Source organism: Schistocerca nitens, chromosome 5 (genome assembly GCF_023898315.1).
Source record: "Schistocerca nitens isolate TAMUIC-IGC-003100 chromosome 5, iqSchNite1.1, whole genome shotgun sequence".
In the NCBI taxonomy this organism is placed as follows: Eukaryota; Metazoa; Arthropoda; class Insecta; order Orthoptera; family Acrididae; genus Schistocerca; species Schistocerca nitens.
Window position 1 is genome coordinate 183,966,661 of NC_064618.1, and position 16,259 is coordinate 183,982,919.

Sequence of the window (16,259 nt, forward strand, 5' to 3'; positions counted from 1 at the left end):
ACCACCACGACCATCACCAGTTCTCCAAGAGTTACGATTTTTGTTGTATGTATTTGAAGATGCTTCGTCTCCACCGCTCTTATTAACTCAGACCATAATCTCCGTTCTGTTAAAATTGTTACTACACATGTAAATTTCTTTCGCTGTTACAGAATCCCATAAGTCGATGCGTGGGAGAGGAACTCCATTTTCTGAAAGTTGACCTTGTGCCCTTCCGTATCGCTATGTTCCGCTGTACCTGGTTTTTCAAGACACCTGTATATGATGTTCCTTCTACATCCAGTGCAGCGCTTGTCTGCTGTATGGAGTCTGGGACACATTCACAAGCCACGCTTTAGACATCAGGTACTCTAACCCCAGACTGACTTCCACTGGATGATGAATATAATGATAACCTTCGGAAAGGTCCAGTTATAGCTCCGAATTGAAGAATTAACACCTATCAATTACAGATATAAAATATGAACCTAACGCAATCCCATTAACGTACGCGTTAGTATACAAGACTCCTTCAATTATTTCGGAGACAAAATAACCCCGAAATCCAATCAAGACCTTGCATGAAGGGTAGACGGACCAAACTGTAGAATGCCTACCAACTTTGTAGTAATATTTATAAGTTTAAATCCCTTCTCCCCCTCCCCCCCCCCCTTTCAACTTAAAACCACGACACTATAGTACCGTAGAGAGATATTCGGTAATGTGTACTTCATAATAACAGAACTGGGCCAGAAAGGAAAATTGCAATGAAGCACTTAAAGATAGTGCAAAAATTTACGGGTTATATCAAATAAGACGGTGAGCACGTAATCTGACACAAAACGGAATCTCTCCACACGTAGACGGTATTACAATAACTTTGAGGACGAGGAAGCTAATCTTCTATAGTCCGAAAGAACAGACACATATTTGACCCAGGAGCCACTACGAATTAATACATAAAAGAATTACAGACAATAGCTGCGATATGGCACTGAATTCAATTAACGGGGAAAGCTGAAAATTTTTGTCTGACTGCGATTCGAACCCAGGTCTCCTGCTCATTAGGCAGATCCTCTGACCACTTTTCTCTCTCTCTCTCTCTCTCTCTCTATCTTTTATTAAGGCTCCACAAGAACAGATTACTATGACAAATTTATTATAGACCCATTTAGTGTCCCACTCCATGTAAATCTTAAGTAAAAGGCGCAAGATTGATTCGTTTGAAGGGAAATCAGAGTGACCAGTAAGCCATCTCTCCCAGTCGGACTCAGATTCTTATCCACACATTACAAATGTAGTGCCCCTTGCCCATTATTCTCATTAAACACGGCATTTCGTCGATTCCAGTACGGGTTCGGGCCTGGTGTGCATCCCACTGAAGAGATCATTAGCTGGTCTCGCCTGAATTATACAGGGTGATTCAAAAAGAATACCACAACTTTAAAAATGTGTAATTCTACATCTACATCTACATCTACATCTATACTCCGCGAGACACCTTACGGTGTGTGGCGGAGGGTACTTATTGTACCACTATCTGATCCCCCTTCCCTGTTCCATTCACGAATTGTGCGTGGGAAGAACGACTGCTTGTAAGTCTCCGTATTTGCTCTAATTTCTCGGATCTTTTCGTTGTGATCATTACGCAAGATATATGTGGGCGGTAGTAATATGTTGCCCATCTCTTCCCGGAATGTGCTCTCTCGTAATTTCGATAATAAACCTCTCCGTATTGCGTAACGCCTTTCTTGAAGTGTCCGCCACTGGAGCTTGTTCAGCATCTCCGTAACGCTCTCGCGCTGACTAAATGTCCCCATGACGAATCGCGCTGCTTTTCGCTGGATCATGTCTATCTCTTCTATTAATCCAACCTGGTAAGGGTCCCATACTAATGAGCAATACTCAAGAATCGGACGAACAAGCGTTTTGTAAGCTACTTCTTTCGTCGATGAGTCACATTTTCTTAGAATTCTTCCTATGAATCACAACCTGGCGCCTGCTTTTCCCACTATTTGTTTTATGTGATCATTCCACTTCAGATCGCTCCGGATAGTAACTCCTAAGTATTTTACGGTCGTTACCGCTTCCAATGATTTACCACCTATGGCATAATCGTACTGGAATGGATTTCTGCCCCTATGTATGCGCATTATATTACATTTATCTACGCTTAGGGAAAGCTGCCAGCTGTCGCACCATTCATTAATCCTCTGCAGGTCTTCCTGGAGTACGTACGAGTCTTCTGATGTTGCTACTTTCTTGTAGACAACCGTGTCATCTGCAAATAGCCTCACGGAGCTACCGATGTTGTCAACTAAGTCATTTATGTATATTGTAAACAATAAAGGTCCTATCACGCTTCCTTGCGGTACTCCCGAAATTACCTCTACATCTGCAGATTTTGAACCGTTAAGAATGACATGTTGTGTTCTTTCTTCTAGGAAATCCTGAATCCAATCACAAACCTGGTCCGATATTCCGTAAGCTCGTATTTTTTTCACTAAACGTAAGTGCGGAACCGTATCAAATGCCTTCCTGAAGTCCAGGAATACGGCATCAATCTGCTCGCCAGTGTCTACGGCACTGTGAATTTCTTGGACAAATAAGGCGAGCTGAGTTTCACATGATCTCTGTTTGCGGAATCCATGTTGGTTATGATGAAGGAGATTTGTATTATCTAAGAACGTCATAATACGAGAACATAAAACATGTTCCATTATTCTACAACAGATTGACGTAAGCGAAATAGGCCTATAATTATTCGCATCTGATTTATGACCCTTCTTGAAAATGGGAACGACCTGCGCTTTCTTCCAGTCGCTAGGTACTTTACGTTCTTCCAGAGATCTACGATAAATTGCTGATAGAAAGGGGGCAAGTTCTTTAGCATAATCACTGTAGAATCTTACGGGTATCTCGTCTGGTCCGGATGCCTTTCCGCTACTAAGTGATAGCAGTTGTTTTTCAATTCCGATATCGTTTATTTCAATATTTTCCATTTTGGCGTCCGTGCGACGGCTGAAGTCAGGGACCGTGTTACGATTTTCCGCAGTGAAACAGTTTCGGAACACTGAATTCAGTATTTCTGCCTTTCTTCGGTCGTCCTCTGTTTCGGTGCCACTGTGGTCAACGAGTGACTGAATAGGGGATTTAGATCCGCTTACCGATTTTACATATGACCAAAACTTTTTAGGGTTCTTGTTTAGATTGTTTGCCAATGTTTTATGTTCGAATTCGTTGAATGCTTCTCTCATTGCTCTCTTTACGCTCTTTTTCGCTTCGTTCAGCTTTTCCTTATCAGCTATGATTCGACTACTCTTAAACCTATGATGAAGCTTTCTTTGTTTCCGTAGTACCTTTCGTACATGATTGTTATACCACGGTGGATCTTTCCCCTCGCTTTGGACCTTAGTCGGTACGAACTTATCTAAGGCGTACTGGACGATGTTTCTGAATTTTTTCCATTTTTGTTCCACATCCTCTTCCTCAGAAATGAACGTTTGATGGTGGTCACTCAGATATTCTGCGATTTGTGCCCTATCACTCTTGTTAAGCAAATATATTTTCCTTCCTTTCTTGGCATTTCTTATTACACTTGTAGTCATTGATGCAACCACTGACTTATGATCACTGATACCCTCTTCTACATTCACGGAGTCGAAAAGTTCCGGTCTATTTGTTGCTATGAGGTCTAAAACGTTAGCTTCACGAGTTGGTTCTCTAACTATCTGCTCGAAGTAATTCTCGGACAAGGCAGTCAGGATAATGTCACAAGAGTCTCTGTCCCTGGCTCCAGTTCTGATTGTGTGACTATCCCATTCTATACCTGGTAGATTGAAGTCTCCCCCTATTACAATAGTATGATCACGAAACTTCTTCACGACGTTCTGCAGGTTCTCTCTGAGGCGCTCAACTACTACAGTTGCTGATGCAGGTGGTCTATAGAAGCATCCGACTATCATATCTGACCCACCTTTGATACTTAACCCAGATTATTTCACATTCGCATTCGCTAATAACTTCACTGGATATTATTGAATTCTTTACTGCTATAAATACTCCTCCACCATTGGCGTTTATCCTATCCTTGCGGTATATATTCCATTCTGTGTCTAGGATTTCGTTACTGTTCACTTCCGGTTTTAACCAACTTTCCTTTCCTAATACTATATGCGCACTATTTCCTTCAATAAGCGATACTAATTCAGGAACCTTGCCCTGGATACTCCTGCAGTTTACCAATATTACGTTAACTTTTCCTGTTTTTCGTCTCTGAGGACGGACGTTCTTTATCAAAGATGCTGATGTTCTCTCTGGTAAGCCGTCAGGTATTTTATCGTTTCGCCCAAGGGGGGGGGGGGGGTCCCTCTAACCTAAAAAACCCCCGTGTGCACGCCACACGTACTCTGCTACCCTAGTAGCTGCTTCCGGTGTGTAGTGCACGCCTGACCGGTCTAGGGGGGCCCTACAGTTCTCCACCCAATAACGGAGGTCGATGAATTTGCAACCATTATAGTCGCAGAGTCGTCTGAGCCTCTGGTTTAGACCCTCCACACGGCTCCAAACCAGAGGACCGCGATCGACTCTGGGCACTATGCTGCAGATATGAAGCTCAGCTTGCACTCCGCGTGCGATGCTGGTTGTCTTCACCAAATCAGCCAGCCGCCGGAAGGAACCAAGGATGGCCTCAGAACCCAAGCGGCAGGCGTCATTCGTTCCGACATGTGCTACTATCTGCAGCCGGTCACACCCAGTGCGTTCAATAGCTGCCGGAAGGGCCTCCTCCACATTACGGACGAGACCCCCAGGCAAGCACACCGAGTGCACACTGGCATTCTTCCCCGACCTACCCGCTATTTTCCTGAGGGGCTCCATAACCCGCCTAACGTTGGAGCTAACTATAACTAATAGGCCCGCCCTCTGTGACTGTCGGGACCTTGCCGGAGAATCGGCCACTGGCCCAACAGGCGAGGCATCCTGTGGTGGCTCGGAAACGATGTCATCACCACTAGGAAGCACCCCGTACCTGTTGGAAAGGGGTAAGGCAGCTGCCACGCGGCCAGATCCCACCTTCGCCTTTCGGCCAGGCACGCGCGAGCCCACCACTGTCCGCCATTCACCCTGGAGTGATGGCTGACCGGTAAGATGCTCACTGCCGGAAGACGCAGCGACATCAGGGGTTCCATGTGATTCCAGGGCCACCGAAGTAGGCATAGGTCTCACCACAGTTGCCCCAACGCCACTACGAGCCGACGCCTGCGCATCGAGCTCGATGAGCCTAACAGACAAAGCCTCCACCTGCCCCCGAAGAGTGGCCAATTCTCCTTGCGTCCGCTCACAACAACCACAGTCCCTACACATGACTATGTTTACCCTACTCTATACGGTGACAAATTCCCAAGATAATCTTCTGATGAGCTACTCTGATAATCAAGAAACACTCACTGAAATACGAGACGCGAAAACTACGCTAGGTTTTCCCAGAAAAACTATTTAAAAGCTAAGCGCAGCAAATAAGTACAAAATAAATTTCTCTCCTAACGATCAAGAACTGTTAGTTTCTATGCAGAGCAGATAAACACAAATAGAATCCCTTCCTTAGTGGAAGGTCGTAAACAAAATGCAAAATAAACGCTTTATACAAACAGTACTCGCTGCTGCTGGTGCTCTCGCTCTGGCTGTCACAAGACAACTACTGATTCAAGTGACTAGTGGCTAACGGCCGCGAAACAAACAAAAGACGGTTTTAGGGCGCTTTCTGTTCTAAACGATCAAGAAAACACTAAGAAATCTAACACGAAAACTACGTAAAGTTTTATCAAGAACTGTTAGTTACTATGCAGAGCAGATAAACACTAATAGAATCCCTTCCTTAGTGGAAGGTCGTAAACAAAATGCAAAATAAACGCTTTATACAAACAGTACTCGCTGCTGCTGGTGCTCTCGCTCTGGCTGTCACAAGACAACTGCTGATTCAAGTGACTAGTGGCTAACGGCCGCGAAACAAACAAAAGACGGTTTTAGGGCGCTTTCTGTTCTAAACGATCAAGAAAACACTAAGAAATCTAACACGAAAACTACGTAAAGTTTTATCAAGAACTGTTAGTTACTATGCAGAGCAGATAAACACTAATAGAATCCCTTCCTTAGTGGAAGGTCGTAAACAAAATGCAAAATAAACGCTTTATACAAACAGTACTCGCTGCCGCTGGTGCTCTCGCTCTGGCTGTCACATAATATAACCTTCTGTTATACATCATTACAAAGAGTATTTAAAAAGGTTTTTTTTCACTCAAAAACAAGTTCAGAGATGTTCAATATGGCCCCCTCCAGACACACGAGCAATATCAACCCGATACTCCAACTCGTTCCACACTCTCTGTAGCATATCAGGCGTAACAGTTTGGATAGCTGCTGTTATTTCTCGTTTAAAATCATCAATGGTGGCTGGGAGAGGTGGCCGAAACACCATATCCTTAACATACCGCAAAAGAAAAAATCGCCGGGGTAAGATCAGGGCTTCTTGGAGGCCAGTGATGAAGTGCTCTGTCACGGGCTGCCTGGCGGCCGATCCATCGCCTCGGGTAGTTGACGTTCAGGTAGTTACGGACAGATAAGTGCCAATGTGGTGGCGCTCCATCTTGCTGAAATATGAATTCTTGTGCTTCTTGTTCGAGCTGAGGGAAAAACCAATTCTCTAACGTGCTACATTTTCATCACTCGTTCACGGCCGTCCAGAACTTTTCCCTTTGCACAAACACCCATTCTCTGTAAACTGTTTATACCAACGTTTAATACACCACCTATCAGGAGGTTTAACACCATACTTCGTTCGAAATGCACGCTGAACAACTGTCGTCGATTCACTTCTGCCGTACTCAATAACACAAAAAGCTTTCTGTTGAGCGGTCGCCATCTTAGCATCAACTGACGCTGACGCCTAGTCAACAGCGCCTCAAGCGAACAAATGTACAACTAAATGAAACTTTATAGCTCCCTTAATTCGCCGACAGATAGTGCTTAGCTCTGCCTTTTGTCGTTGCAGAGTTTTAAATTCCTAAAGTTGTGGTATTCTTTTTGAATCACCCTGTATATTTATGATGGCTGTACTTTCGGCCATGTCCTAAAGACCAGACATCATTCTGATCCAGCAGCCACTATGAGCTAAGACATGGGAAAGACAGGGACAGGAAAAGAAATGTGTCAAATTCCGGTCTTAATGAAAATTGTTTTACTCTAGTTTAGGGGAATCTGACGTAGTACAACATACTAAATAACGTTCAACCTAAGCCATGGCATTTACAGGAAATATTCTTAGTGTGGCATACAGACCCGCTAAAAACGGAGGTTAAACGGAATTCAACAGTGATTCGACATATCGAAGACTCAAATGTACGTCCCAGTAACATAAAGTTGTGAGTGGATACATACCGTACGCCACTATTGAGAAACTATTTTAAACATTGCAACGTCTGATTCGGATATTAATTGGGTATAATTAATTGACAGTCTGAAATACTATGTAACACTGCGTTATAACTGATAGCAGTTTATTTCAAAATTTCCTTGGAGAGAGCAAATAATCAGTCCGTACGAGCCACTCGCTTGAAACCTTCGGTGATCAACTATTTTAAAATATTGACCAAACCAAAATATCTTCTGCACACGGTGTTCAGAGTATCCCTAGTTATATTTACTAACAGACCATGAATTTCGCCGAAGCGATCATCTTTGGATTGCAGTTTAGCAGTAGATCAAATTGAGGCCAGTTTCCTTTACATCAAATAAATAATTGTTTTTAGTTTACATATTTGTGCATCAACTATCTCATATATCACTGCCTGACAGAGAAAGTTAAGCACCCGCAGATACGGTCGGATGTTAGACTAAGTTCGTACAAATACACACCATCGCCGGGCGTGCAAATGATTGAAGTTGCAGTTCTCAGTGACAGGTAGCACGACTACCAAAGAGAAATCGTTTATTTATTTTGTGATTACGCCTGGTAGGATAAGTGGTTAAGAAGTAGATGAAGTTAAGGAATTCTACTACCTAGAAAACTGACAAATTACGGACGGATTAAGGAGTACTTGAAAAGCAGAGTAGCACTGGCAAAAAGGGTATTCCTCATCAAGAGAAGGCTACTGGTACCAAACATAGGCCTTAACTTGCGGAAGAAATTTCTGAAAACGTACGTTTGAAACCTGAACTGTGGGAAAACGGGAACAGAAGAGATTCGAAGCATTTGAGATATGGGTACTACAGTGAAATGTTGAAAATTAGGTGGACTGATAATGTGACGAATGAGGAGGTTGTGCGCAGAATCGGAGAGGAAAGGAATAGGTGGAAAATACTGACAAGGAGAAGAGACAGGATTATAAGACATCTGTTAAGACATCAGGGAATGACTTCTGTTGTACTAGACACAGAAGTAGAAGGCAAAAACTGTAGAGGAAGATAAAGATTGTAATATATTCAGCAAACAATTGAGGACGTAAGTTGCAAATGCTACTCTGGGATGAAGAGGTTGGCACAGGAGAGGAATTTATGGGGGGCGGTATCAAACCAGTCGGAAGAATGATGGCTTAAAAAAAAAAGAGTATATAAGGGTCGTAAACAGCATTAGGTTGTGAAAGGCGACTATGCCAGACAGGGACAGAATGGGTACTCGTTTGTGATGGTTCTATCAACACCTGAGATTTAAAGTGGCTTCATTAGTCTCCATTTAGCTGGCTCATCTAATAGTGCAATATATAGACTAGTGGGGCTTCGGATCTGGCAGTTAAGGTTCCGGTCGAAAACGTCTGGCCATCACATGAAATGATCACCATATTCTGCACCAAGTACGTTGTAATGCCTTCACATCTGCACCGACATTCGAGACAACCAATGGACTCCCTGCAATGTTCTGTGTTATCCCGCAACATTGGTGGAATCTAGCAGTAGGCAGTCAAGGTAATTATCATCCGATTTGTAGGTTGCCTTTAACTCCAAAACACAAACTGCTGCTCTTGGAACGGTGCCGTCACAGGGATGAACAGCTTTGGTTCATCGATGAATCACGCTTCTGCACTAGCCCAGATGGCGAGCCGGCCGAAGTGGCCGTGCGGTTAAAGGCGCTGCAGTCTGGAACCGCAAGACCGCTACGGTCGCAGGTTCGAATCCTGCCTCGGGCATGGATGTTTGTGATGTCCTTAGGTTAGTTAGGTTTAACTAGTTCTAAGTTCTAGGGGACTAATGACCTCAGCAGTTGAGTCCCATAGTGCTCAGAGCCATTTTTGAACCAGATGGCGACCTTCAGCGAGAAAGACGGAGAGCTGTGGGTATTTGCCGTTCTTCCAATGTTTGCAAGAGGCATAGCGGTGTTACTCCGTGTGTCGTGGTGTGGATAGCAGTTGGATATCACTTCAGGTCATTGCCGGCAGTGACTGAGGGACGTCTGACGAAACAATGGCACGTAAAGGACATCGTACATCCTCCTTTGTTACGTCATGTGCGACCGTATCGTGGAGCGTTTTTCAACAGGACAGTGCTTGTCTTCAAATTGCAGGTTTTTCACGTCTGTCTTCCCGCGGCCAGCAAGGTCCCCATATTAGTCCCTGATAGCCCATGTGTTGCACCATCTCGGATATCATCTACGTCCCGGTGCCAGTATCCAGCACGTCAAGTAAAAGTTACAGCAGCTGTGTGGCAGCTAGCTCTACGAGAGGATACAACTACCTCATGACACGCATCGCAACCGATTCAGTGTCCGCTGCCGTACCAGACGGGGTGCAACGTCCTGCTAATAAGTGGGCTCGAAGTGACAAATTATTTGTAAAGTTAACTCCAACTTATAATCACTAAACAACATCACATAGCCCCTGAAGCCTTGAAGTGTTTTTACTATTCGTTCTCCTCCCCTTCTGGATGTGTCACTTCTTTTGTCAGGAGATATACGTATATATGACACATACTATAACAGGAACCAGTTTTGTAATTGGCGTCAGGGAACCTTCCTTCACCTTGGTGTAGCGCTAATCCGAGAGTTGAAGGTGATCACTTGACGGGCACTGGTTGTCTGTGAGTAACTATACATAATAACAGTTTTTGGTGCTTCCATGAAATAACTTTCTAAATCTTGTACATAGTTTTTGTATAGGGTGATCTCTATAAAGGAAAAAAGTATTTACTGAATGAAACAACTACAAACAATAATTACTCTATAAATGATAAATGTTAATCGTCTGACACGTTGGCCATTGGAACCTCCCTGTTTCGGTCGGTTTCCTTTTGTAATGACTGTCTCCCCAATGTATGATTTTCCGCACTGACAGGGAATTTGATAAAAGCCTGGTTGTCGAAGGCCTAGGTGATCTTTCACTGAACCCAGTAGAGTCAAGGTTTTTGCAGGGGGTCGGAATACACATTTCACATTGTCTTTCCCCAGGATTCTGCCGATTTTTCTTGAGGTGTTTCCGACAAACGGAATGCACGCCAACGACTTGTGTTCGTCTGTTTCTTCTTCTTGTTCTCTTCGGGCAGCCAGTCTGAGTGCGTGTCTTATTTGCTACTGGTTGTACCCGCGCCGGCCGCACCAAAGACACCAGGAGAGGAACGGTGGAAGGGGTAACGGCTAGCATATATAGGGCGCCGAGAGGAACAGCACAGAATTCGTCAGGAACCACCTGAAGATGGCAGCGTGTACTTCTGCAGAAAAATTGTGGAGAAATTACGACGCTACCCGGTCGGATACCCAACAACTGTTCAAATTGGAAATACGCCGGGAAAACTACAGATCGCATATCAAGTACCTCTACGGGGAGGAAATGCTTCAACAGATGAAGATGCTGGACAAGCTGCGGAACAAGAAGGAGCGACTGCTGCGCTCACTTGCGTTCCTGCTTAGATGCCGAGACGGTACTGTCGTGCCGCCTTTCGCCAAGGTAACTCACCACATAAGCACTGCAGCGGCCAGGCGCATCATGAGACGAGCTAGCTTAGCGCTGGTAAGAGAGCATTATACTCGCCGCTGCCTGGATGACACTTCGAAGAAACTGCTGCATGTCCATCTCAGGATGTCTTCTATCTCCCATATCATGGGAATGGGCTGACACTACCACCTGGACACTAGCAGACGGCGTACGAAGAAAAGCTACGAGTAAACAGACATCGAAGTTTGAACGCCTTGTAGCACGACAGAATACTACGCAAGAACCACCTAAGCATACTGTCATCAACCTTACTGGAAGAACGATCAGTGACGCAGCAATGTCGTTGCTCGTGAAAGGGCTCAACTTCGCCTCAACCCCGACATCTCTACCGATTGTGGACATTATAAGCAGTGTGGAGCAGGCCAGCTACACTCTGCCAGCCAATGAAGCAGAAGAAATACGTCGTGAAACGTGCCCTGCGCTCACCAGGGCTGCACCACTGGAACAGAACGTCTCGAAGGAGGAGAGAGCGGCCATCTGCGAGTTACGCAGCGATGCTGAGTTGGTGGTCTTGCCTGCTGACAAAGGCAGTGCTACAGTACTGCTCCTGCACTCAGAATATAAGAGAAAAATGTAGGAACTTCTCGATGACGCAGCGTACAGAAGGATAGAAGGAGACCCGTAAAGTCGCCTTCAAAGAAGAACCGTTGAACTTCTTCGCAGTACCTTTGATGGAAAAACTGTCGAGAATCTTCGACCACGAGCGGCTGCACCGCCACGACTGTATGGGCTACCAAAGGTCCACAAGGATGGGACACCTATGCGTCCAATAGTCAGCAACATAGGAGCAGCAACCTATGAACTGGCCCAACACCTGACGGGTCTCCTTAGCCCATTTGTGGGAAAATGCGAACACCACATCTGCAATTCCATCCACTTTGTGCAACGTATACAAGAACTTCGGCTCCAGGATAGCAACTTGTTAGTGAGCTTCGACGTAGTGTCCCTCTTCACTAAGGTACCACTGAAAGGCTCCGTCGATCTGATAAGCAAGAAATTCGACAACAACCTAACATGGCTCTTCGAGTTCGTGCTCACCTCAACATACTTCCTGTTCGACGGAAATTATTATGAAGAGACAGATGGCGTCGCCATGGGATGCCCGCTTTCACCGGTTGTGGCCAACTTTTTTATGGAGAATTTCGAGGAGAATGCACTAGAACAAACCAAACAAAAACCAACTTGTTTCTTCCGCTACGTAGATGACACGTTCGTTGTTTGGCCACATGGACGGGACAGCTTAAATGAATTTTTCGAACACCTCAACTCGCTGCACCCCAACATACAGTTCACAATGGAGGTGGAGCAGGATGGTGCCCAACCGTTTCTTGACGTCTTGGTGAAACGGAAACCTGACGGCAAGCTGGGACACAGTGTATACAGAAAAACTACATACACCGATTTGTACCTAAATGCCTTCAGTTGCCACCACAGCTCCCAGCGTGAAGGCGTTTTGCGCACACTTGTTCACAGGGCATGATCGATCTGCGATCAGGAGAGCCTTCCAGCAGAACTGCAGCACCTAGAGACAACAGTTTGGAAAATTGGGTACAACCAGAAGCAAATAAGACACGCACTCAGACAGACTGCGCCAAGAGAACAAGAAGAAGAAACGGAAGAACACAAGTCGTTGACGTGCATTCAGTTCGTCGGAAACACCTCAAGAAAAATCGGCAGAATCCTGGGGAAACACAATGTGAAATGTGTATTCCGACCCCCTGCAAAAACCTTGACTCTACTGGGTTCAGTGAAAGAAAGGCCTTCGAAAACCAGGCGTTTATCAGATTCCCTGTCAGTGCGGAACATCGTACATTGGGGAGACAGTCCGCACTGTAGACGAGAGGTGCCGCGAACACAAGCGCCATACTGAATCACACCAGGCTACTAAATCAGCCGTGGCTGACCATTGTATAGAGACTGGCAATACTATGGACTATGAAAAAAAACAAAAATACTCTGTCAATGCTCCTACTACTAAGACTGCGTTACTAAAGAGGCCATCGGAATCCGACTACAGGACGATTCAAATAATAGAGATAGAAGCCTTCGACTTAGTCAGGCTTGGAACCCTGCGCTCAGCCTGGAGAGAGAGAAGCGGTCCCAGCAATCTAGGACCGCCCCCGACGGCGGCAGCGGGGAGACTGCAGAGCCCAGTTCAGACCCAGGCGCCGCTTCCCCCACCACCTCCTGTAGCCGCCGCGCCGGCCGCACCAAAGACTCCAGGAGAGGAACGGGGGAGGGGGTAACGGCTAGTATATATAGGGCGCTGAGAGGAACAGCACAGCATTCGTCAGGAACCACCAGAAGATGTCAGCGTGTACGTCTGCCGAAATATTGTGGAGAAATTACGACGCTATCCGGTCGCATACTCGAGAACTGTTCAAATTGGAAATACGCCGGGTAAATTTCATATCGAATATATCGTAATGTTTTTGAAGCTACAGAATTAACAGAGCTGACGCTTAACATAGCACCGACGTAACTGCAAATACATCTCACATTACAAGTGGAGACTGAGAAATCATGGCCGCCTCGAGTGCTTCAGTCTTAATGCTCTTAAGACTTGCACGTTAACTGGAAGATAGAGTCTATTACTCTATTTCTTCCTGTTAATTCTGCAAACGACGTTACGAGCAACTTTAGGGAGACACATACGCGGATGGAAGCTTTTTGTGTTAGCTGAGTGTACTGCGAATGCTCTGCCCAAAGTATTTGTTGTCTTGACACCTGTGTGTCATACGTTATTCGTTGTCTTAGTTCGACGAAAGGTACGTCACAAATCAAAGTAGAGCATAAAAATCAGTTTCCCATGTTAGTTAAATTTAACTGTGTCGAAAACTGTGGTAAACTTGTAACACTATGGCAATATGATAAATAATTTTCTTCTTATTAATTATATTTGATATGAAGTTTAATCTCTGTAATATATGATATGTTATGTGCTGTGATATGTTTTGTCTTTCTTACACAATCTCTTTGGTGGTATTTCGTGATGAATAGTTTTGTTTAAATAATTTTATGTTGACCTGTCGATGTGAGTAAATGATATGTTTTCTTTAAAATGTTTGTTTGCTACTCTGTAACTGCTGATCCTCACCCAGGTTTCTTAGTTCTTTGTGTATGAAAAGGTGTTTTGGTTCCCCTCTGGAACGGAAATTATGTAGCGCGCGCAAAATGTGGTTGGTGCAGGTGAAAAGGGGGACAAGGTAGACAGTCGGGACTAGCTACCGAACCGCTGGCAGCTAATGATCAAATAGCGCATGGTGCGGGTGCCGAGAGAGGCTTTATGTGCCAGTTTACACTACGCCAAAGCCTCGGGTGGATGGATGGATTAATTATTATGCTCTGTTACTGGAAATTGTCTTAAAAATCGGAGGGACGTCGCTACCAAGAATATGACAGAACATACCACTTCCAACAGTAAACTCACCTACCATAGTGTACTCGCCACCACATTGCGCAGTCACTATGATGAAGTGGAGGATTTATTGAAGTGTAGAGTGAAGGATCAGCACTTTTAATGTTTTTAAAATACAAAGTAACACAAAACAAAATTTATAAACTTACACGCGAAGGCAGTAAGAGATTTATAATCTGCCACACTACTGATACCGACTTAAAATCTTATGAAAGTATGTACATTCAACAACAATTAGCTTCGCTTCGCCTTAAACGTATACGGTATAAATCAGCAACAATCACCAGCTAGGTTACGTTGCTACAAGGTTCCTGATATTCTGTGAGGAATTTACGTTTCAGTTTTTAAGTATGTCAACATATTCTGCATAAACGAATGGCACATGTAAGATATTTATGTTAAACAGGAAATATTGCTATATATAATTCCGTATGATTTAATTGTGGAGAACGCTGCAAGACACATAAAAGTTGTGAAAAAAATAAATAACCAGTTTTGTTACAACCATTTACAGCATCTGGTTATTACGGCTTTATACATTAAAACCTCTTAAAATAGCGTTAAAGCTTACAAATGTTTGAACTATTTACATTTTAAACGACTGACTATGATGTTGGAAATGTTTGCTGGATACTTACACATCATAATTCTGTGTAAATCTACACGGAAAAAGAGAAATGTATCACATGAACAAAATTCTGCCTTCCTGTAATTTAAACTACTGATCTTACTAAAGAGAAACATGTCTACATGAAGTTTCTGACATGATAAAGGTTGGTTGTTTTGGGGAAGGAGACCAGACAGCGAGGTCATCGGTCTCATCGGATTAGGGAAGGTCGGGGAAGGAAGTCGGCCGTGTCCTTTGAAAGGAACCATCCCGGCATTTGCCTGGAGCGATTTAGGGAAATCACGGAAAACCTAAATCACGATGGCCGGACGCGGGATTGATGACATGATAAACTTCCCTTGCTGCAGTTAATCAAATTACTTCCAATGATGTTAATGATTAATATATCAGAAACAAGAGAACATAAATGAAGAATTATGATGTAACTAAAATTGCAGTGTATCATGTACTCAACTATGAATGCGTATCACTTTGAATATGTTATTGGGTATTTTATTAACGATATGTCCCAATTGGCCTTTCACATATCATTATAAATCTGCGTGCTGAATCCAGATCACATTAAATCAAGGTGTTTTATTACATCTTTCCTAGAGGAAACCTGGAAAATTCTGTAGGGATTCCACAGCTAATTTATACATGCTCTTTGAAAGGAAATGAAATAGTTTAATTTTTGTTGTTATCAAAGTGCTTCAAAATAAAAGCCATAGTTCTATAAATCTTCTACAAAATATTTACTTACTAACTTTAAGTTCAGTATAGTGGGTGATTTTTTCCAGCGTGTACAAACTCTACGGACTGATCGGTGAGAGGATACGAAACAAAAAGATCTAATGAACGTATGTCTAGAAATGCATGGTTTCCGTGCTAGACACCGTTTATTCAATCACAAGTGTTAGAGAGACTGCGATCTAATATACGCTACAGAGTGCAGCCACCGTTACATTATGTGCTGAAAATGTTTTCCATGTGCCTCAACCCAAGCGTTTATGCGTCATAGCATATTCCGTCTCACACGTTCATATCAGCGAAGCTGCATCCGAGCAAGAACATGAATACGCTGCTCCAATGCTTCCACATCTGGAATGCGCTCTGCATACACGAAACTAATGAGATGGTCTCATAACCAGAAATCAGAAGTTCAGGTACGGTGAACGAGCAGACCATACAACTGCACCCCTCGTCTGATCCATCGATCAGGGGAGACACGATTGAGTTGGGTCCGGACGATAACAGCCAAGCGTGCTGGATCACCATC

General features: G+C 44.1%; 1 pseudogene; it reads right to left on the reverse strand.

Moving 5' to 3' along the window:
• Positions 1-1,110: 1,110 nt before the first annotated feature.
• LOC126261375 (U5 spliceosomal RNA) lies at positions 1,111-1,222 on the reverse strand (annotated as a pseudogene).
• Between the last annotated feature and the right edge of the window lie 15,037 nt (positions 1,223-16,259).